This window comes from Rhinolophus sinicus, linkage group LG02 (assembly GCF_036562045.2).
Source record: "Rhinolophus sinicus isolate RSC01 linkage group LG02, ASM3656204v1, whole genome shotgun sequence".
NCBI classification, from domain to species: domain Eukaryota; kingdom Metazoa; phylum Chordata; class Mammalia; order Chiroptera; family Rhinolophidae; genus Rhinolophus; species Rhinolophus sinicus.
Window position 1 is genome coordinate 42,035,153 of NC_133752.1, and position 24,151 is coordinate 42,059,303.

The 24,151-nt window shown below is 33.5% G+C and overlaps 1 protein-coding gene and 1 pseudogene across 3 annotated transcripts in view; both read right to left on the bottom strand.

Annotated features, from left to right (window-relative positions):
• Positions 1-24,151, bottom strand: part of GRID2 (glutamate ionotropic receptor delta type subunit 2) — a 1,327,069-nt gene that overhangs the window by 1,191,155 nt on the left and 111,763 nt on the right. The gene's annotated exons all lie outside the window — the stretch shown is intronic.
• Positions 1,648-2,052, bottom strand: LOC109452284 (fatty acid-binding protein 5; annotated as a pseudogene).

Here is a 24,151-nt window from a genome sequence, read left to right on the forward strand (position 1 = left end):
AACAAAAGTAAATTTACTCTTGGTAAATTTGCTTATCAAAGCATGATAGTAAGGCAATGTTAATACTGATAATACACAGCATTTCCAGGTATGCTACCGTGTTTCCCCAAAAATAAGACCTAGCCAGACCATCAGCTCTAATGTGTCTTTTGGAGCAAAAATTAATATAAGACCCAGTATTCTGTTATATTATATTATATTTATTATATTATATTATATTATATTATATTATATTATATTATGTATAATACCCAGTCTTATTATATAAGACCCGGTCTTAGTATACTAAAATAAGACCGGGCCTTATATTAATCTTTTCTCCAAAAGACACATTAGAGCTGATGGTCCGGCTAGATCTTATTTTCAGGGAAACATGGTATATAAAACAAATGTGGAATAATGATTATTATTTCTATTAAAACTTTTACATTTAGGGTATTTATGTTTGGTATTTAGGAATATAAAAGTAGCTCTCTACTATCATAAATTGCAAGAGACTACACCTATCCTTTGTACTTCTGTGTTCTTAAGACATTACAGTTATGAATGGATAATGAATTGGATAATGAATTGAATGATGAATGAATGAATGGATGAATATGGAGAAATTCAATCATGACTAGCAGAAGTCTCACATTTATAGAACAACATGTTTTACAACTGAGAAAGCAGAATACGAGACAGCCTAATCCTGGCTTTGCCTCAGTGTTTCATCTCTGGTGATCATACCGCCCAAAAACCTACAACTCATCTTTTAGCCCTAAAAAGTCTAATTTTTGAGGTTCACTTTAAAATAAATATTTAGGCTATTATTACATTCATGCCAAATATGATTATTCAGTGAATATTTTCTTCTATACCCTAATTTCCATGAATTAACTCTCAGTCTCTTCTCAGCCTGGAATGTTGCATATTGCCAGTAAGAATCAGCATTTAAGCCTGAGCTCAAAGTTGAAATCCTGTATGAAGTGTTCATTCATGTTTTTGATGAAATGAATTTCCTCTCTTCAAACACTCACGGGATTTGCCTCTAATTCTATTATGCTTTATCAAATTCTTCATTTTAATTTATTGTTTCTACCCTGAGTACACTTATAAAAAAATTGGGAAGTGACTGCACCTTAATGCAAATCTATTGCATGTGTGTTTCTACATGTTGTAAATGATTTATATAATTTAAAAATCTGTAACTGCCTATGGTCAAGTAATTTATGTCACTCAAGTTGATCATTCAAATATTGGCCTCAGCTTTTCCCTGCCACCAAACCTCCTAAATTCAAAGTGAGTCTAAACAAATTTTGATGATATAATGAATATCATTAATACTCAGAAGACCCTCCTTTCATGGGCCACCCAGAATTCATCAGTATGACTCAAACACTTGTTCTCCCCCTATTTGTGAGTGCGATCTGGACCATCATCCATTCTTTGTTTTCTTTTTTTTTGTTCCAATAGCAAAAACACATTTATTCACTAACCAAAGGGACGATCTTAATTAAACCAACATTCGGAAATAGTTGCATGTAAAATGTTTGTGATAAAGATAACTGAATACAGCGATTAAAAAAAAGCATGGAGAGATTTGCTCATTGAACTGAGCCTGTTTACTGGCACAGCTAATGCCTGTCCAGAAGGATAAAGGAATTTTTACTCTACTTTTTCATAGACCGGAGTACAGTTGACATTGTTCATGATGCATTCCACCACTAGTTTCCCATTTTCCACTTTTCTTGTTATTGTGTTTTCCTTGCCATCCTGTCCCTGATGTTGCACCAGGGCACCATTGACAAAATTGCACAGTCTAGTTTTTCTGGCATCAGCTGTAGTGTCTTCAAACTTCTCTCCCAGGTTAAATGAAAACTGCATTGTTTTCAACGTGCTCTCAGTTTTTACGGTGAGGTGTTTGCCGTCAGAGGTGATGACACAGTCTGGTTTGGCCACGGCACCGATTTTTTGCAGAGCAATCCCTACTCCTAATTCCTTTATGTACTCATCAAAGCCTCTGCTCTCCACTAAGCACCATCTTCCTACCAGCTGCTGAATGGAGGCCATGGTGGGCACGGGCGGTGTGCGGGGTGAGAGGAGCAGAGTGCGGCATGGAGAGCTACCACCATTCTTTCTTTGTCGGCTCCAAGGTCAGTCAGTTGCCCCAGATCTTATAACATCAGAATGCCTTGAACCAAACCTATATGAATTATGGTACCTGGCAATTACAAAAGTACATTGCCTATATGAGTGCCAGATATATGGTGGTTAGATATTTATGTGTGGATTAAACAATCTAGTATCTCATTGGAAAGATCACACTAATAAATTTAAGTCTTAATATATATCATTGAATTTTCTCCCTTTCAATTATAGAGAAACATTTTTTCACACAATAAACCTGATTGACAGATCAAAGAAAAAATATTTATAGGAAAGTCTTCAGAAAAATACCAGTAAGATGGTATTAAAAAGTAATGATATGATTTAGAGCAGAAAAATCAAGTAAGCAAAAACTGGTCTTACTGGGCTAAAACTCTGCCATCAAAGCCTACCTCTGAACAACCACAGTGTAAAATAAAACATAAAAGTGAAGCTGAAAAGATCGAGAATAGAGCACAACCAAAGCACAAGAAAACACAACTCAATGAGTACTGAAAATCAATGAAGTAAAGCTGGTCTGTCCCTGAAAATGACTGAGGTGAAAATGGACCAGTTTTGCCTTCATTGATTTTCACTGCTCATTGAGTTGTATTCGCCTGTTCTTTCGTGTTTGCATCATTTTCTATTTCTTTTTCAACTCCTAAACAAGCCTTTTGGCAGTCCCAAAGGTATCATGAGCACATGCTTAATGACTTCTCACATTCTATTGCAGGAAATCCATCCATTCATTCTATGATTACAGATTCAGTGCTTATTACATGTCAGGCACCAAGACGGGCAAGGCAGAAGATCAAAGTATACAACATTATTAGAATATGACATTATCATTGATGAAGTCTGTTGTGTGTTTTTGTTTTTTAATGACTCTAAAACGGCTTTATCTTCAAACATGAACTTAAATTTTACTTCTAAAGAACAGTGACCAAACTAAGCAATGATGAGAACAAAGCTGAAAATATTTTTCCTATGTGACATATTTGATACCCAATGATGGAAGATTAAAAACTCTGAATCAAGATGAGTTATGTTTTACATGCTCTTACTGTGAGCCAAGAACCTAATTTTCTTTTAATCTAATTGCTTTTCTGAGACTCAAAGCCAGCTTTGATCCAAGAGCTTTTTGATAAAGGTGCTTTCCCACAAGGAAGAGGCTTTTCTCACTGACTAAATTACTCCCACTAACCTTTGGCATTCTGAAGTTGTGACTTATAAAATTAAATGTAATAGCAAGAAAGAGTTAATGAAACATCTATAAATTTCTGACTGTTCTAAGATATAAATAAATGTGGCCTAAGTTTTAAATACCAGAAAGAAAAGATAGATTAGATAATATTACAAGTAAAATCTTGAGTATAATAATACATTGGTAAAAGTAAGAGCAGGAATAATATTTTTTGCAGTAATGACAGATAACAGGTTATTATCTTATGAAAAGCCTATACAAACGATCAGAAAAATATTAAAGTCCCTATCGTAAAAAGGAAAAACACATTCAAAGAAATTTTGTGCAAGAGAAAAACAGACATACTTTCCACATATGGAAAGATTTTTCAACTGAACTAATCTCCAATAATCCAATATTCAGATTTGTGTTTTATACAAATTTCAAAAACAATGAAATATCATTTTACAACATTTAAGAAGGAGTATCAAATATTAACAAGTTTGTGAATTGGGGGTTTACCTTTCTGGCAGCACTATAAATCATGTAAAGCAATTTTGAAACAAACAAACAAAAAATTTGCCTACCTTCTTCAACCTCATAATCCCACTGCCGGTAATCTATCCTAAGGAAATATTCCAAAATATGATACTACCCTAGGCATACAGATCTCCAAAACAGTCCTATATATAATAGTAAAACCTGAGAGAAAGCATATATTATATATAATTGTGGGGGGAAAAAACAGATAACTAAATCATGTGACCTAATGAAAAACTGTACAATATATTATAATTATGAGTAATAGGTAATAATGTGGAAAATGTTTATAATAAAATGTCAAGTGGTGGAGAGTGATTACATATTACATGAGCATTATGACTTCAATAATCTTTACAAATAACTATCATATAATACAGAAATGGAAGCTAAGGCTGCAGAATCTTGGCAGTGGTTGAGCTTGAATAATGAGATTGAAAGTGATTTTGATTTACTATTTTGAATTTAAAAAATGTTTCTTGGTGTCAATATAAAGGTTTCAATAAAATATTTAGTGTGTTTATACTGGTTTTCACTCAATCACATGACATTTTTACTACCATTTTAATAACTGTATTTATTTTAGAAATTTATCATTTTTAAATTTATCTCATATTCCTGTACAGTTTTTAAGATGTTGGTCTTCATACTGTATTAATTATTAATATACCAATTTTTTTCTAACTGGTCAGTGTATATTCTGGTAGGGATATAATACAGCAAACCTTTAAAACAAATTATTTTACTAAAAATGAAAATCAATATCGCTGTTCCTCAGAAGAGACTCATCCAAATACATCTGTGGATTGGTCATTCCATATAAATTTACTTGGTCATGAGGCCCCAAATGTGAGAAGAGCACTATTACTTGATTATTTTTCAACAAGAAGTAAGTGCTGTGAGAGCCAGCTATTTATAAAGCAAAGATGGGAAAATAATAGGACTATGTGGGCCTGTGGAAATAGCAACTACTACTTGGTTTGGGAAATAAATATAAAGGGAATCTAGTGTGACTCAGAAGAGTATTTGATACCCTTCAGCTGATTTTCACTTACACAGACGCACACAATCTGCCCTTACCTGGTCTGCCAACATTTTGCCTGCGGAGGTATTATCACAAATATTTCTGAAGTTAATTTTCTTTTCTTTTTATTCCTCTAAGGGGTCTTAACCCTTAACTCTGCTGCACTGGTTTCCTTTCACTATCAGAAGGAAACCACATCAACAAAGTAAATCTTTTTTTGAGTTCTTGAGGCAACATATTATCACATAAATATGAACTGTAATATATTTTAGGTAAAGTTATTTTTTTGCAAATGCACATTACTATCTGAACTTTTTATCTATGGTTGCTTTTAAATATTAAATATGATATCACAACTATAAAAATGTTTCACTTAAGGGAAGTAAATATATACAGAATCTTAGTATTCTAACTATGCCAATCAAATTTAGTTTCACACCCCTACTAACTGAGGTGCTTTAAAAAAATAAGCAAATAATAAAACATTCTTAGATTTTACATCAGATCTGCTGAATAGAATCCATAAAGGGATGGTACAGGAACAAATCTAGGAATCTACATTCATTTAAAGGCTACCAAGCAAAATTTGAGAACCTCTGCTGTAATCACACATGCAGAGATTTCTATTCTCTGCATTTCACCCACGTGGTCCACAAACCTACGCAAGGTGTTAGAGTGGAGAAACCTGAAGACTTACAGTTGTTACAGGTAAGTTTCCCGTTAAGTCAAGTGAGTACATACAATGTACCTGGGCTAGAGTTACTAAACAGTAACTCTATATAGTGGAGAACCCCAAAACAAGGGGCCATGGGTTAGAGTTAAGAGCCTACTCTAATGAAGGTTAGCTTGGATTCAGATTAGATCTCCCATGTCAGAGAACTCTACAGTGGGGTCGACCAAATATTTCACATATAAGACTCCTTAGAGAGCTACACAAATGTTAGTGAAGCAAAGAAAAAGCAATAGTAGCAACAGGTGAATAATGACACACCTAGAACTTTCTGCTCTCTTTTCTGACCTAACACACTTATCCTTAAAAAGAAAGAAGGGGACATTTATCTCAGAGTCAGCCCATGACTCACATCCTCTCCACTCCATATTATTTTTGTCTCAGTTTAAGGGTACACTGGGGAGAGGGGAAAATATACAACTTATATTTGAGAGTTGTAACTAAATTTTAATAACAAAATATATTAGAAAAAAATAAAAAGATATACCAGTGGCATTAAAGCATTACCAGAGCTGAAAATATTAATTGGGAAAGGAATTCAGAATTATATCCTAACTATAGTAGGACTACTCAAAAAATCAAGATGTGTATTAATGCAGCCTACCTGGGAATGAGTTTACTCTTTAGGTTATCACTCTACAATTAGGCAATACTCTATTCAAATCTCTGACTTTTCACATGGCTTGTTTCTAAGTCTACTACCCCTTATGCTGTCATTGTTTCATTGTTTACTGAATTCAAGCATAGCAACTTAATCCCTGCTACATTTATTGTGGGATTTAGCCCATGCTCCTTTTGTATCCCAAATCTGTCACTTATCTTGTCATTTGTTTAATCTCGTTTTGCTTTAATTTGCGAGTTTCATATAGGCTCCCTCAATATCTTTTTGGGTGGTGAAGATTTCAAACCAATAAGATAAAGTTCAGGCAAGAGAGCTGAAGCTTTAAACAAAAGGAGTCTTCTTTCACTTTTATATGCTAATAAGGTACTAGAAGGGTAAAGGCCCACATTTCCATGATATCCTAGCATATAACACTGCAGTTAAAAACTGGATTCTAGGATCAGACAGCCTGGGATTCAAATTATCCTTCTGCTTATTGCTAGGCTGAGTTTACTCTATACGATAATAATACCTATTTCATAGGGCTGTTGACATTATCAAATGGGTTAAGAAATATCAAATAGTTAGAAGAGTGTCAAGCACATAATAAACTTTACATAAATAGTAAATATTTTTACTAGATGATGAGTAATCTTGTCTTGCTAAAGTCCAGATACATGATGTTGGCTACAGTTGTCTAATAACCATATCCTATCATAAACAAACAAACAAACGAATAAGGCTTATCTGATGTAGCTTACATTTAGTTAAGTCAAGCTGGATTCTGGTTATTATTTTTTCTAATAATTTCTTACAGATTTCTCTGAAAAATTAGTCATCTTCAATTTTTTGAGAGAATACATATTTATTTAAATGGCAAAAGTGATATAAAAGTGCATCAATTATGTAAATAAACCAACTATGCTAACCTTTTAAGATATATTATGATATTCAGCACTTATTCTGTGGCAGTAGACTTTTGTAAAGATGTTTCAAAAGAAAATATTTTTATTAACTTTCATAATATTAATATTATTACATATTAATATTTATATATAATATTAATAATAACATAGCACCTCTCACAAAGTACTGCCAGTAAGACAGAAAACAATTCTAATACATTTGGTGTAATTTAATACATTTGGTGTAATGATATGCTATATAAATAACTGCAGGGGAGACACTGTTAAAAAATCAAGGCTTTCTGTATCTAAAGATCATCTTCATGTGGGTTGTATCAGAGCAAAGAAGAAAATTTGGAAACATTTAGATATTAAAAAGCACCACTGGAATTTTTCAGTGAAGAGAAAGACACTGGTTAAATGGATGGAATGGTAGCTAGTGAAGAGCTGAGATAATCAGCATGAACAAGTGCCTATGGCCAAAACACAGGTATGGAGGAAAAAAAAAAACATACAGAAAATATGAACTGCTGTAAAATGTAAGATTATTTTACTTATGAAAATTATGTTACACTAGAGCCCTACCAGTACAGGGCAAAACTGATTTTTGATGGCCTATTAATACATACTATGAAACAAAAACAAAGAAAATGACAATAAAATGAGAATCATATTAAGATGGCCAGGGATATGGGAGAACAAAAAAAATGCATGCGATAAGGTGATAATTAATCATTGCATGTGGATTTAGGCTCCAGGCTTCCTAGTACTTTTTTTTTTTTTTTTTTTTTTTTTTCTGTTTTTAATGACATGTACATCGTACTACTCCTTCTGCCCCCTGCCCCTCTGCTTTTTCTTTCTGAGGTTAAGTCACAACTTTGTGAAACAGTTGGCCTAGGCTTTAGACTGTAGAAACACACAAGCCTATTAGTTGATTTGGCTTTGGCAATTTATATAAACTGTATCCTAATTTTAAAATTAGAAAAATCAAAACTGATGACATATTCACGCAATTTATCAGCGTGAATTTTTTGTGTTATTTCTGACATATGTACATATAAAATAATTACAATACCAAAGAGAAAAAGTTGTGAATGGCCTGTAAATAACCCAGGCAATCATTAAATGTCATTGCTCAGTTCAAGTCAGGAAAATGAATTTCAAAAAAAGTATGTTAACTTGGTTCCAGAGATTCTGATAAGAGTAAGAAGAGTCTAAAGAAAGAATCCAAGGCACTGAAATCAACATTGAGCTATAAGGCATTTCAATAAGCAATAAAATATCTAAGCAATTTTGTTTTCTTATGTACTATTCTAAAGGTGGCAGTTTGTCTTAAACACAAGTAATTCAATTTAATGGAGCCTCAATTTCCACAGGTTGACATGTAGGTGCAATATGCAGAAAAGAGGAAGAACAAGTAAAGTTTGTTTTGATGTCTGATTCTAAATATCGATTGTGTTAGTAAAATGGTTGGGTTTAAGCAGAAATGGAAATATGAATAATCATATATCAGAAATATAAAGACATTTCCATTACAGACCATTCAAAGAGTTGTTAATATTATTTTAAGAATTCCTGGAAACATATTATTGCATCTTTTTTTTTTTTTTTTTTTCAAATCATTCAGTGGTAAAGTATTAGTAACAGGTCAATATTGTGAAATATTAGTACACCAATATTTTCACACATTTTGAATTTTAAAGCCTCTTACTTCTTAACAGAAAATTTCTTTTTAAAAAGTATAAGATCCACATGATCATAATACGAGCATTTTTCTCAATTATAAAGAGGTACTTATAAGTTAAACTAGACTATTTCCTTCAGTATGAATTCTTTGTAAAAATTCATGCATTTATTCATGCATTGATTAAAATTGTTACAGCCAAAGCTACAGCTAAACCAAACTTGTTAATATGTATTTATATACTATATTTAGTACATAAAGCTTTCAATACCTATTATTTCATATGACAAATATTAATGCATGATTTTAAATAAATGTTCTATATTTTAGACCAATATACAGTATTTTTATATAATAAATTGTTCCTTAAAAAAATATCAAACAAATATTAGACATTTAGGAGCTGGCTTTCCTTTTGTCTTGAATAAGAAATGTATGTGTCTATTTCATATATATGCCTATGTATATGTGTGTGTGTATGCACACATATACACATACACACACAGAAATCTATAGAGGCATTCTATAATCAGTTATTATCCTCTCTAATTCTATAATGCAGAGTTATTATGCTCTCCTTGTTAATCTTCCAGTAGGCCTGTAACTGTTCAAGGCTATTTTGACACTTCACAGTTTGCAATAGCAAATGGTATTAGTGTCAATTAAACAAATGTAAAAATAAAAACAAAAACAAACAGCAAAAAAATTTCATGGGAGTTTTAATAGCAGGGTGTTTCATAAGTGAAGCAAAATTAGATACCCAGAAAATATGCAATGAATGCTGTAGTCCTGTAATAGCAATTTGTTAGAATTTCATCTTGAAAGAGGGAATGTTACAATACTTTTTATTGAACCATGTGAAGCATGCTGAGAAAATTTTACTTCACTGATATAGGCTTCGCTGAATTCTATGTCAGTTCAACATTTTCATATTTATTTATTTAAAAGTTGTTGCTCCTCTACCAAAGAAAAACGTTTTTACATTTAGATGGTTACTTATAGATAATGTCACTCATTAGATGGCCTCCAAGAATCTTTCACTTAAAGGCAACTCTGACTTTAATGCAATGTCTGCAACTTTGGGGTATGCTTTCTTCATGAGCAGGACTCAATGTTATATTAATATTCCTTTCACTTTGAAGACATGGAAGATAGAAAAACTTATCTGTTAAGTTCCATATGAATGTTGGTATCTTCTCACATGGCACAATTCTGATGTTCCCCAAAACTATACTGAACAATGTCAGATATCACAAAAATTCTATCACAAGGTCTAAAGGAAACTCCAGGATGAAAAGAACCCAGTCTATCAGGCTATTCTGAAATAATCTCTCTATGAAAATGCCCTGCACAAATATACCCCAGGACTAGACCTCTCCAGAGGTGGAGAATTCGCTACTTCTTGAGGTAGCTCATTCAAGAACCAATCATAAAGACTTATTCCTCACAGTAAGTTAAAGTCTACCTGATTACAACTTCATCCATGAATCCTAGTTCTTGTCTCAGCAATGGCACATTAAAGTTCCAGCATCTTTCTCATGAAAGCTCTGCCAGTATTTGGAGAAAATAGTCAAAAATGTTTCTTCTCCAGTCCAAACATCCATCTAGCACCTTCGGCAAGGTTCATACATTGTGTGATTCACAGACTCACTCTGTGGTGTATTCTGCTCCATCCAGGGTCCAGATTATCAAATATTTCTCACAAAGTATGGTCTGACATAAAAGAAGGGAACTAACACCTGATCTGCTTCATACACACAAGCTCTCATGACAGCTGTCACACATTTTCATTATCCATTGTTCAAAATACATCTATCTTCTTCAAACCACCTTTATGTACAGCACTTTCAGCTAGGTTTGGTTCTTGTTTACTTTTTGATAGCTATGGCTCATTATTTCCTTCTCTCTGGAATTATTTTGATCACAAAGCCACACTCAACTAGGAACAATTTGCATACGTTATAAGGAAATTTGTAAAATGTCCCAATGATCTCCTCAACCCTGTCACAAATGACAGTATGAAAGTGACTGAGTATTCCAAGAACAAATGATTCTTTCAGGAAAAGGACAGGTTGGTTATCAACTTGCTTAGGGCTCAGTGAATATAAAAAAATGGAAAAGTATGATTCTTGGACAAAAGTACAGAAGATATGCCTCTATTATAAAGACAAAATAATCTTTGATATAAATAGCTCCTTTCATATTTTAGTACGTCATTACAGGGCTAAAGTACGACTACTAACATTTGAATTGCTAAATTCCATTCCCATATGAGCAACAAGAGCAAATACTTTTTTTGTTTCTAAAAATCTGAGATTTCTCAGTACTAAGTGGATTTTAGGTTACTAAACTTCTATATTAGTAGTTTCTAAAATATTCAATACAAAACACAGTTGACTTTAAGAGAAACCTATCTAATTCTATATATAGATTATATTAATACCCTTATTAGACAATATTTTATTCTTAGAATATACTTTATTTAATTTGAAATCCTTTTCTAAAAGATATTAAATTTATTTAAACCTGAAAAACTGATACATGGAAAAAAATAATATCAAATTACCCGATCTGGACTTTATTTACTTGGATTGCCTCCAAGTGAAGTTAGGAGGCTTTCAGATTAAGTCTGTCCTTTCTAGGCTCTCCAACCTTCACTTAAATGTATCACACCTATCTAACCCCATTTTGATGGCCTTTCAAGTTCTGTGAAACTGATTTCAATTGACATTAAATTCATTATGGATACAAGGTGGACAACATAATTTTGAATGCATTGTTAGTTTATGTTTACTGATAAGTAAGCAGCAAGGGAAGATTGCTTGAGGAATCAGTAGCTACCCAAAGTCCTAAATATACTTGTACTCCTTGATCCACCCAGGCAGGGCCTCTCTTTCGCACTGCAACTTCTCATAAACTGCTTTTGCTGAACTATGTTTTGCCATGATGCCATCAGAGGTTATACAAGAAACAGTCCATGAAATTCACTGTAGAATCTGATGAATGTTGTTGAGAATAATTGTATTATATTTGATAGTGTCTGAGAGAGCCTCTCCACTTGTAAAAATTATAATCTGATATCAGTACTGGGAACAATTTTTCATCTCAAAGAATAATTGGTTGTTTTTATTTATGGGCATCATGAATTGTGTAACTGATTAGATTTCCTCTTTGAAATTGGCTACTAGAAAAACTAATACCTAAGTCCATGACCCACCTGTGGTAAGCATAAAATATGCATTTTTGGTCTCATTTTATGTTTCATTTTTAAATCCAATTTTATTGTCTTGCTTGCTTGCTCTCTCTTTTAATCTTCACTTCATATGTGTAAGTCACTTTATAAGAAAGGAGACCAATCTATTACTGAGCTAATAAATTAAAACACGACTTTAATCATCATAGAAGCAACAGAGTAAAAGGAATAGTAAAAACCAGGAAACGTGGCTCGTAGGGTCACAAAATATCTTTGACACTCATATTTGTCATGTCTAAATTATGGTAAATAATACCTAATGTATTTTTAGTTGTTCTTATTACCAAATAAGATAACAGATATAATATACATGGCAAAAATGTTCAATAAAAATATTATAAATATTATATTTCATTAACATCAAGGACAAGGATATATGGGACTGTACCAATTACCTAAAAGGATAAATTAATTATACCTATGCTCTCTCCCTTTGTTTCCCTTGATAAAATTGAGTAGCTGAAATAAACAAGTTTATCAAAGGAAATGTCAGAAGTCAAGGGAAAGAAAATAAGACAATAAAAATTAAGATTAATTTATTATAATGCCTCCAGTAAAGTGTTCAGAAACTTGGAAAATAAATGTCAATCAAAGTGCTATTTCAAAAATACTCTTTCACCAGCATTAATCAAATATTTACAACAAAATAATAATCCTAAACTCCAAGGAGGCACAAAGCAGGCTGCTTCCTTTACAATGCCTTGATTTTTGATAAGCCTTTAAAATATTTTCTATTTCTCAGAGTAGAAAACACACACAAGAAATTTACATTCATCAAGATAAGAAAATGCAAAACTAAGTTATTTACTGTAAAACTGTACATTTTTTATTCATTTTAGCATGTATTTAATTAAACTCCTCAACAATCAAATGGAACCAAGATAACTGAGAGAAAAAATATCCATGCACTATTTGTTGCCTTTATAAAAATTAATCTTCAGTCTTTTATTTACATTTTCTTAAAAATTTAATTTTCCACCATGCAATTATATGAAGGTAAAATGAAGGATTTAAGGATCATCATTCATTGTGCCAGCTTTCCTTAGTTTATCTTTCTATGTAATATTTGAGATGGATTGTGAAAACAGAGCATTTAAAAATCAACAAAACATTTTCTACCAACAAAATGGTTGCGATTCAATCCATAATTCAACAAAACTAAGTATGCTGTCCTTTGCAATGTTATGGTGCCATTTACCCCAATCCATTAACTTCTTCATTCATCAGAATATATTTGGGATTTGTGGGGAACATAATAAATGAATATAATACGGTATAAATCCGATGAGAAGGTCTCATAAATTGGAAGACACTAAAGAAACCCGAATCCATATTAGAGAAAATATTAATATGAAAATGAACATGTAAGCATTATTTGGAGTATCCTTGTGATATTTTCAGTCAGAATAGAGTTCTAGAAGTTAGAAAGACATCAAGAAACTCATAGACACAGACAATAGTTTAGTGGTTGCCAGAGGGTAAGGGGGGGCGGGGGGTGGGGGGTGGGAGATGAGGGTAAGGGGGATCGAATATATGGTGATGGAAGGAGAACTGTCTCTGGGTGATGAACACACAATGGGATTTATAGATGATGTAATACAGAATTGTACACCTGAAATCTATGTAATTTTACTAACAATTGTCACCCCAATAAATTTAATAAAATAAAATTAAAAAAAAAAAAAGAAAGACATCAAGCCAATAATAGGCCAAACATATAAAAGACTGAATTCAAAATCAAGTCCATTAATTAGCGATTCAGTATGAATTGAGTTCCTAGCTGATAAGATTAAATGAAACTGACATTAACCCAATGTGTCCAAACACTAACATAGGCAATTATGCCCTCCATCCTAAAACACATGAGTCATTGCTTAGGTTAACTCACTGGCTAAATATTACTTCCATGTCAGTTAAATCTCAGAAGGTGTCTTATGGCGTGAACTTATGATCTGTGAGCATATTATATAGGGATAGAGTGGAGTACAGTCCCCTTCTTATCCATCGACAATGGTCTGGATTACTGGAAAGACAAAGGTGGAAAACTGTATGCAGCCTTTATACATAATGTATAATCAAATCTTTAACAGTGAATATGGCAATATTGTGCTATTCAAGAATGAAAAAAATATATATTTGTTCTTGTTATTTGCAGTTGCCTTTCCTTTTCAGAAGGCAAACAATTTCCATATTATTGCTTTCCATATTCCTGAGTATCAAAGGAGCATTACCTAATAAACACTATGTTTCGATTCACATGAAACTACCACTTTTGTAAGTGTTGCTAAATTTGTAATCCTGCCTGTTACTTTTTTTTATTATTATTAAATTTATTGGGGTGGCACTGGTTAGCAAAATTATACAGGTTTCAAGTATACATTTCTATCATACATCATCTATGCATTGCACTGCGTTTTCACCAACCAGAGTCACTCGTATATGGTGATGGGGGTGGAGAACTGACGGCAATTCTGCCTTTTAGCATTACCACTTTGCTCTGATGGATACTTTCATTTAAAATGGGCACGTTAGGTTTGTTAGATGTCTGCAATTCTCTGTTATTCTCCACTATCTCACATAGTTTTAGTATATCCTTAAACTACACATTTACTTTTTCCACACTGGTTCCCTTTTTCTTTCTTTTGTTTTTTTGTTTTTTTTGCTTCAGTCATTACATAGAAGCTCTTTGTACATCATGCTATCACACACTCTGCACATACATGTCCTAGTAATTTGTGTTACTCCAAGTATTTCAATGTTGGTTGTCAATGAATGCTCCAGGGTTTCCTTATTAGAAATAGTCTCACAAAATTCAACATAAATGTAGACATATGAAACTGATCAAATATTTGAAGAAACTACATATAAGAAAGGTATCAGGTAAAAAGGCTGAACTATATGTTTGAATCAAAAAGCATTTATTGCATGTGTACTATGCATATACCAGTTGCTCAAGTGTTGAAGTATGCTTCTAAAGAGAAAAAAACTGGGTGGCATTGGAACACATCTCAGAGGCTATGGAGGATAAAAAGCTAAAGACAGTAGAGAATTGTATGTCTGATTATACTAACACAAAGTAAAACATTAGCAAATATTTTTATTTAGTTAGTCACTGTTCATTGCTCTAAATATATTAATACAACTCTCATAACCACCTTGTCAGTTAGGTAGCAATATTAGGCTCTTTTTGTAAATTATGAAATGGGGGTACAGACAAGTTGATCTATTTGCCACAGCTGGGAAATGATGGATCCAGTATTTAAGCCAGGCTAACTCCAGTCTGCTTTGGCACTGCAGTCATGTCTATTTAATCCATGTGGGAAAGTAGGCAGCTGCCTATACAGAATAAGCCACACACCTGCTAGAATAAGGTTGGTCCAAATTGAAATACCCTACAATATTGATGATCTGATGTATCTAAGACAACACTCTTCAACCCTGGGAAAATAAGACTGATTCATAAAATACCCAGTAAAAGTATAAAAGTTCAAGTAGGTGAATGACTTGGATGCAAGTTAAAGTTTTTCATTTTGTGAGTATTAGTCCTTAGCTAATATGTGTGTGTGTGTGTGTGTGTGTGTGTGTGTGTGTGTGTGTGTGTGTGCATATATATATATGTGTGTCTGTATATGTATGTTCGGACAATTAAGTTTGCAAACTCATCCTACAAAAAGTGCTACATACCTCATTACTGAATATCACTACGGTCACCTTCAAAGTACTCCCCTTGGAAGGCTATGCACTGACGCCAGCGTCAGGTCCACCCTTTAAAGCAACTTTGGAACTCTTTTTCTGGAATGGCCATCAGAGCTGTTGTCATATTACCCTTGATGTCTTGAATGTCATCAAAATGTCTTCCTTTCAATATTTCCTTTATCTTCAGGTAAAGAAACAAGTCATTGGGGGCCAGATCAGGAGAATAGGGAGGGTGTTCTAATACAGTTATTTGTTTACTGGCTAAAAACTCCCTCACAGACTGTGATGTGTGAGCTGGTACATTGTCCTGATGCAAGAGCCATGAATTGTTGGTGAAGAGTTCAGGTCATCTAACTTTTTCACGCAGCCTTTTCAGTACTTCCAAATAATGAAATAATGAACTCGGTTAACTGTCCAGTTGGTGCAAATTCATAATGAATAATCCCTCTGATATCAAAAAAGGTTACCAAAATTGTTGCAACAATTTTGTGAACTTAATTGTCAGACCTCGTGCGTGTGATATATATATATATATATATATATATATATATATATATATATATTACTCAATTATGTTTCTATGCTCATGTTTGACATTTTTTGGCAAAGTTGTTAATTAAATACAAGTTATCCCTGATTAATGCAGTGTGAGCTGTTCCTAGAGTACTATAAATAATACAGTGATTAAGTGCCGTATCTGAACCACGCACCCTGTAGTTCACTTCAAAGATTGATTTTCTTGGTTGAATTTGCTGTTGTCTACTTACTAATCAAACTCATGCGGAATAGTCATCTGCCTTATTTCTTTTCCTCAGAAAATTATATTTAAATTATTTGATAAAGGATAGTTGTTTTGCTTGGTAGCCAAGAAAAGTCCTGCAATTATTATAATAACCTCAAAGATTCTGCTGAATTCAGCACAACTGAAAATTTAACTGCCTTACTAAAGTGTTTCATAACTAATTAAAACTTAATTTTGCTATTAAAACTATAATTTTTCATGGAAATTATGTTTTACTCTCATTTAAATTATTTTATTTCTATTAAATAGTTAATAATAGTCATTAGCTCCTCTTTTTACAAGCAACTTTTGAGTCTTTGCTTACTTGTAGGAGTATGAAACATAATTCTTTTCATTATCACAACTGCCAGTATAAGCAGACAATTTTTTGTTAAAATATTAGAAAGAGCTAGAAATGTGTCCCTGTATTTTCATTCGGCTCAAGAGAACATTATTACCATGTAGAAACGGCAAGGCAATAAAATGTTAAATTGACTCACATATTGGTCTTGAGACTTTCTTTCCATATTTATTAAGTTGTACGTTTTTTTGCTATTTTAGTATACTTTTAAACATTTTTTAATTAAAGTTTATTGGGGTGACAATGGTTAGTAAAGCTACATAGGTTTCAAGTGTACAATTCTGTGATACATCAGCTATATGTCAAATTGTGTGTTCATCACCCAGAGTCAGTTCTCCTTCTAGCACCATATATTTGATCCTGTGTACTCTATTCTACCACCACCCCCCCACTCCCCCGTTACGCTCTGGTAACCACTAAACTATTGTCAGTGTCTATCAGTTTTTGTTTCTTTGTTTGTCTTGTTCCTGTGTGTCTTTCAGTTTTATATCCCACATATCAGTGAAATCACATTGTTCTCGACTTTTTCTGTCTAACTTATTTCACTTAGCATAATAATCTCAGGATCCATCCACGTTGTCACAAATGGTACTATTTCATCTTTTCTTATGGCAGAATAGTTTCCATTGTATATTATACCACAACTTCTTTATCCATTCATCTATCAAAGGACACTTTAGTTGTTTCCATGACCTGGCCACCGTAAATAAAGCTGCAATGAATAGCAGAGCACATATATCTTTATGGATAAATTTTTTCAGATTTTTGGGGGATATACCCAGAAGAGGAATTGCTGGGTCATATGGTAATTCTATTCTTAATTTTTTGAGGAACCTCCACACTGCCTTCCCTAGCGGCTGCACCAATCTGCATTCCTACCAACAGTGTATCAGGGTTCCTTTTTCTCCACAGTCTCTCCAACACTTGTTATTATTTGTCTTGTTGATGTTTAAAGATTTTTAAAGTGTTCCCAAGTACTACATTTTTGTTTCTTATGTATCACTGGTCATAGGAAATTTCTTCCAGTTTATCGCTCTAGTCATTATCATGAGCAGTTCATAACTACCAAGAAGTTTATCATTACCAAAAGTTTGCAACATTATTTATAAAGCCAATTTACTTCATCCAAAGGAGTAGATCATCATGCCATATAACATTAAGATGACAGAGTATTCAGACCATTGTACGTTTCTACATAAAACACTCTGAAGAATATAGAAAAAAAAAATGAAATACATGGTCTCATATGTATCTCAAAGATTGACAGGAAGAAAAAAAAGTGCAGTTCCTTTGCAAAGAGGATAACCTTGGGCTCTTGTTCTACTCATCATTGTTAAATCCTGGTTGAGAAAATTTTATGGTAGATTACCTAAAATTAATTAATTTTATCATAAATCAAGACAGACTACTAGAGAATTATGAACTTGTATCAGACCGCTTGGGCTCCTATTGAATTGTTTTTGTTTTTTAATTCAATTTCAGAAATAGAATGTCACAACATATTCAAATGCTATCTGCCATAGTAGGTAATATTACCCGGGACAATTCAAATGAAGTTGTTTTAACACTACTTCAAATGCAATGGTTGTTCCAGAGGCTGGACAATTACTTCCCGTGCAACTTCTTTTCAGTCTCTCTTCTTCAATATTATAAATCGTCTAATTTAATTAGTTTAATTAATTACGTTGTTTCTCATTTTTGGCTATTGAGAACAGATCTATAGCTCATCTCTATCAATATCTCTACTCAATATCTCTGTGCTAAGTTATTTTTGGCTTTATAATTTAACTACCCTGAGTCTCTGCACCCAACTTTCATATTTTTAAATTTTATTCTAGAGTGTTGAACATTTTATTGAAAATTAGCTTTAAAGTTCTATAAAGGAAAATGGGATATAAATAAAATTATGCATAAGAAGTATCACCCCCTCTGCTTAAGCATATGCCACCAGAACACAGCACCTCTTCTCTTTTTCAATTCTGCATCATCTTACCCACTAACCTCTTGCAGGCTTTCTGTCTTTAAATACATTATGGACTCAGATAACTCCAAGCTCCACCTCTCCTCTGATTTCAACTCCCTCCTGTGTAATTGCCTAAACAACATGAAGTTTCTGCTTTGACTTCCAGTAGGCTTTAATTTCACCCTAAACTCACTCATGACCCATCCTTCCCTATCTCTGCAGACACCAATAAAATTTCACTTATTTGTTAAAAAAAAACTGGCATTGTCCTTAACTCCATTTTCTTGCATAACAACTACTAGTCAGTCCATCTGTAAATCCTAGCTCTACGTACAAAACAGATTTAGGATATGACCGTTTCTCACCATTAAGGTGGCTGCCCTATCCTCCAGTTTGAGCTCTCATCATCTTTCACCTTGACTATAGCATGGCCTCTGTCTCCAAGCTTCTACTCTTGGTTCACTACAATCTACTTTTTACATAGATTAATTATTTTTGATGAAGTTTCCACTGCTTGACATTAAATAAAACACATTTTTGATTATGTTCTAATTCTACAACTAGAATGTAAGTTATAAGCAGCCAGTAACTTTTCCCATCTTATTCACTCACTACTGAGTCCCCAGTGTCCAGAACAGTTTCTCACTTCTATGTCATCCCTTTATGTGTTAAAGATGGAAAGAGAAGAATTGAAAAAGAACTAGCAGTAGTCGTTACACTTTAAACATACTTTGGCATCAGATAGAGTGACCAATGCAGAGGTGCCCAACAGATGCCAGTTTGTCCTCACTGTCTTGTCTGTGCCCAATTTTTCTATCCAAATAGTAGCACTAGTTGAAAAACAAACAGCAGCCTTAGGCTCACTATGAGTCACTTGACAGTAGAGCAAGAGACGATAAAGATTACAGAGGCAAAAGCTTCTAACTGACTTCTCCATATGCTTCATTTGCAATCCCACCTCAGCAACTGAACGTGCCTGGGCTTTCAGCCTTCTTATGTGACACCTCCTATGTCACCAATGGCAGTCAGTGCTTTAGGAGGAATGACTGGTGAACTTATATCAAATTCTCTAATTCTCCCCTCCATACTTTCATTTTCCCATCTCTTCCATAATTGTATCAGTTCTAACTCCTATGATATCTCTCTTCTCCCATTATATTGGATTCAAGTACTAGAAATGCAGAAGGCACTCATTAGGAACTTATTTAATTAATAAATATATAAAACACTTCACACAAATCCTAGCACATAAATAGCACTCAGTAAATATTACTTGTTATGATTTACATAATCATTATTAATAAATATAAGCAAGGTGAATAGGAGACACCAATGCTCTCAGAGGTGCCGTGCACAATATGGAGGCATTTAGCAACCAGCCACAGAAAAAGAAGAGATGCAACAGAAGAAAATCAAAAGCTGTTCTCATTCACTGTTTAAGGCGTAATATAGTCACTGGCAGAGAAATGTGTTCAAAAATATGCTCTGAGCGACTCCCCTGACAGCTTCATCTTTTTGAAAAGCTATTATTTTCAGTTGATAACTGATTTACGTATTTATGTATTGTGTGAACAACAAAACTAGGGATTGAAATTAATTAGAGGTAAATCAAATATGAAAAAAAAACACGCTTTTATCCAACAAAAATATGATGTATTTTACAAGGATGTGACCTCCCTTTTGATAGCATTGCTTAAAAAAATGCTAATAATTGGTCTTCTGGGAAAAACGGACTCCTGTATTGAGTTGGAGCGTGTGTGGAATAATCACAAAATTGCCATAAAATTCTTCAATTATTTTCATTCTTTAATAGCTGCTATGAACATAATGGCACCACTAAGTGTTGAGCCTTATTACTTGCATGTTTATGGTAATAATTTCCAGAAGGATGCACCATATTCAAAATGAATCAATCCAATAAAGTTTACATTATAGTTTAGTGTTGTATATGCTACCTAGCAAAACTACGGTAGAAAATTGTCAAGAACGTGTCTATATTCATAGCAGAATTCTATGAAGGAAAGTGATCTTCCCGGTGAATGACTTTCATGCAACTGATTTTTTGTTTTTTTTTGAAGGAATAGCTAAAGTTTTTTCAATGCAGACATCACTATAAAACCTAAGTATCAATTATATGGTAAACTATATTTGAACCAACTCACGTGTACAGTTTCATGGTACTCCATGTTAAAGATTAAGAAACTGATAAAGCATCCTTTGATATATTTTCAAAGAAAAACTGTCAATTTTGAATCGTTCATGTCATTAAAATAGGTATATTTTTAAATTTTCAGAATTTCTTTTCTGATGATTACTACAATTGATTGTGTAAATACCATTACAATGAGTATCCTAAAATGGTGCTGGTAAAGCTTTTCTTCTTCAACTGAAAGCTGCTCTAAATAAATATTTATTCTTAGAAATGATCTTCCAGGTAAAAAGAAAGGTGGAGGATGTTTGGAAATTGTGTGCTACCTTCTCCCTCCCAAAGTTTGCTCATTCTCTTCTCTTTTCTGACTTCCACTCAACTCTAAGAAGTAACACAAAAGATCTGTCTTCCAAAGAGTCATTTCCTACTTGAACCTGTCACCAACACCAAAACAGGACAAGGTATTACTTCAGTCTGACCTCCAGCTCTTACAGCATTTGCTAATTTCACAAATATAATATCCATGCTGTTTACATATGTCTGCTGTGCTTATTCTAGCTCTGATCTCACCAGGGCTGACATTCACTTGCCATTAGATGTTCACATTCTTTGATTCCCTACTTCTTGTTTCCCTCCCAAGGCAGTCAGATCCATATCAGCAGCTACAATTACTCCTAGAGGCAGAATACTCATTTATTGAGCTACATGTATTAGAGGGTCTAAATCACATTCCCTTTTGCACGTAAGTTAAAAGCCCATTAAGAGACAATCACAGGATAAAGATAAACAGAGGATTAAAATATTAGGTTTATTACCGATAAACTGCTTAGAGTACAGGTTATGTGTGTGAACAAAACAGGCTTGAAACATGCCACACCTGAAAAGGACAGAACTGTCAATGTTGTCACATGCATAAAGGACAACTGCATGCTTATCTCAAGTAGCAGTCACTGATGAAGCTCTTAAGCTCTCTGGAGATGAGTAGAAATACTCTTATCCTACAAAAGAGAGACAGAGACAGAGACAGAGATGAAGAGCAGGAGACAGGGTGAGAGAGAGAGACAGAGGGAGAGAGAGAATATGCTTATATCTGTTTCTTCCTCCAAAATTATTAACCGGATAATCTTTCTCCTCCACTGGAGAGCACTGAGTAAAAGGTAAAGTGAAAGGCCCAGTATGTTACTGTTTTTGGACGTTTTTTCCTCATAGAAATTTGAGACCAGGCAAATGGAACTTTCCCACTATCCGAACCTACCTAACCTGACATTTATGGTACCTTAACAAACATTAAACCAATGTCCTTTTGGAGGTGGGGGTAGATCCAAATTCCGTGAATGGTAGCATCATCCTCTAATTAGTCAGAAATCTACATGTTGTTCTTGACATATTTTCTTCCTTGCTCTCTTCACAAAATCATTATCAATTTATCTCTATCTTATCTAATAATTAAACATCAAATCTGCTGCCACTTCTCTATGTCCAAGCTAACATCATATTCTTCCTTGTCCACTCAATCTACTTATACAATCATGCACTGCTTAATGACAGGGATACAATCTGATGTAATAAGGGAATACAGTGTGTTCTCAGGTGATTTCATCCTTGTGCAAACATCAGAGTGTTCTTAGACAAACCTAGATGGTACAGCTGAATGCACACCTAGACTATATGGCACAGCCTATCACTCCTAGGTTACTAGCCTGTACAGTATGTTACTGCACCAAACTACCCAAGATTAAATCAAGCACAAGAGAAAATGATGCAACCCATAGAAACAATAAACATAAGATATGTAAGGACTCTCTCTGCCAGTGTAATATTCTGTACTGTTCTACAACATTTTTTTATAAGTAGAAAGAGTGCATGCTAAAATAACAAATATAGTACAGTAAATACATAAACCAGTAACAATCATTTATTATTATAATGTTCTGTACTGAATTGTATGGGCTCTATTTTTATACTACTGGCATCACGGTAGGTTTGTTTACACGAGCATCACCACAATATGTGAGTAATGCATTGTGATGACATTGTGATGGCTACAGCATCATTAGGCAATAGGGATTTTTCAGCCTCATTACAGTCTGACAGGATCACTGTTGTATATATGGTCCATTGTTGAGCGAAACATAGTACAGCACATGACTATCTTAGTATTAGCTTTCTCCAATCATTACACTACAGCCAGAGTGACACTTCAAAAGATGCAAATAAAATCAGGTCGCAGTCCTGTCCCATCATCTTCAGTACCTTTTCCATAATCTAATGTCTTTAATGGTTTGCTCTTCCCCTATCACTTGGCCTCATCTAATACCATACTTCATCTTACTCTGTCCACTAGCCACATTCACCAAATCCGTTCTTGCCACTGGGGCTCTGAACATGCTTATCGCTATCCGTTATACAAACTTCTCAAATTTCAGCTCAGTCAGTGCTTCCTCAGAGTAGCATCTCGGACCACCAAGATTACCTCCGAATCCTTCATCATACAATGTAGTAGTTCCATGTATTCCTCCTTTCTATCACATATAATGATCACAATTTTATATTTCTGTTCATTATTTGATTTACACCCATCTTCCCCTATTAGACTATAGGCTCCACAATGGCATATAACGTGATTGTTCAATGCTATTGTATCTAGAGTTTAGTACATATATGGTATTAATGAAAAAACATTTGTTCAATTAGTGAATGAGTAATGATGATCGGACTTTTACCTTTCTATTATAAGTACATACTCTACTAAAGTATGAGTTCATTGAGGGTAGGTTTTATATACTTTCTGTACCTGAATTCTTATTTATACTTCATACTATAACATTTATTAAGTATTTACCAATCTTAATTCTATCAGCAAATGTTAATATGAAATAAAATAAATATTAAAAAGCATAAAAGATAATTAAGACATTTGTTCAAGACAATCTAATAAACTGTTTTTGGCATTACGTTTCAGAGTATGTTAGTTTCAAATAATTTTCATAGGCTTTCTGAATTCTCTGCTACCTGTATTTTGAATTCTATATGTAGGATTTTAAATGTATGAATAATGAATTTCAGATTTAATTGCTGTTATTTATGGAAGTATGATCATTTGTATTATTCTCCTTTTATCAAGTTAAATATTTTCATGAATTATCACATTGTC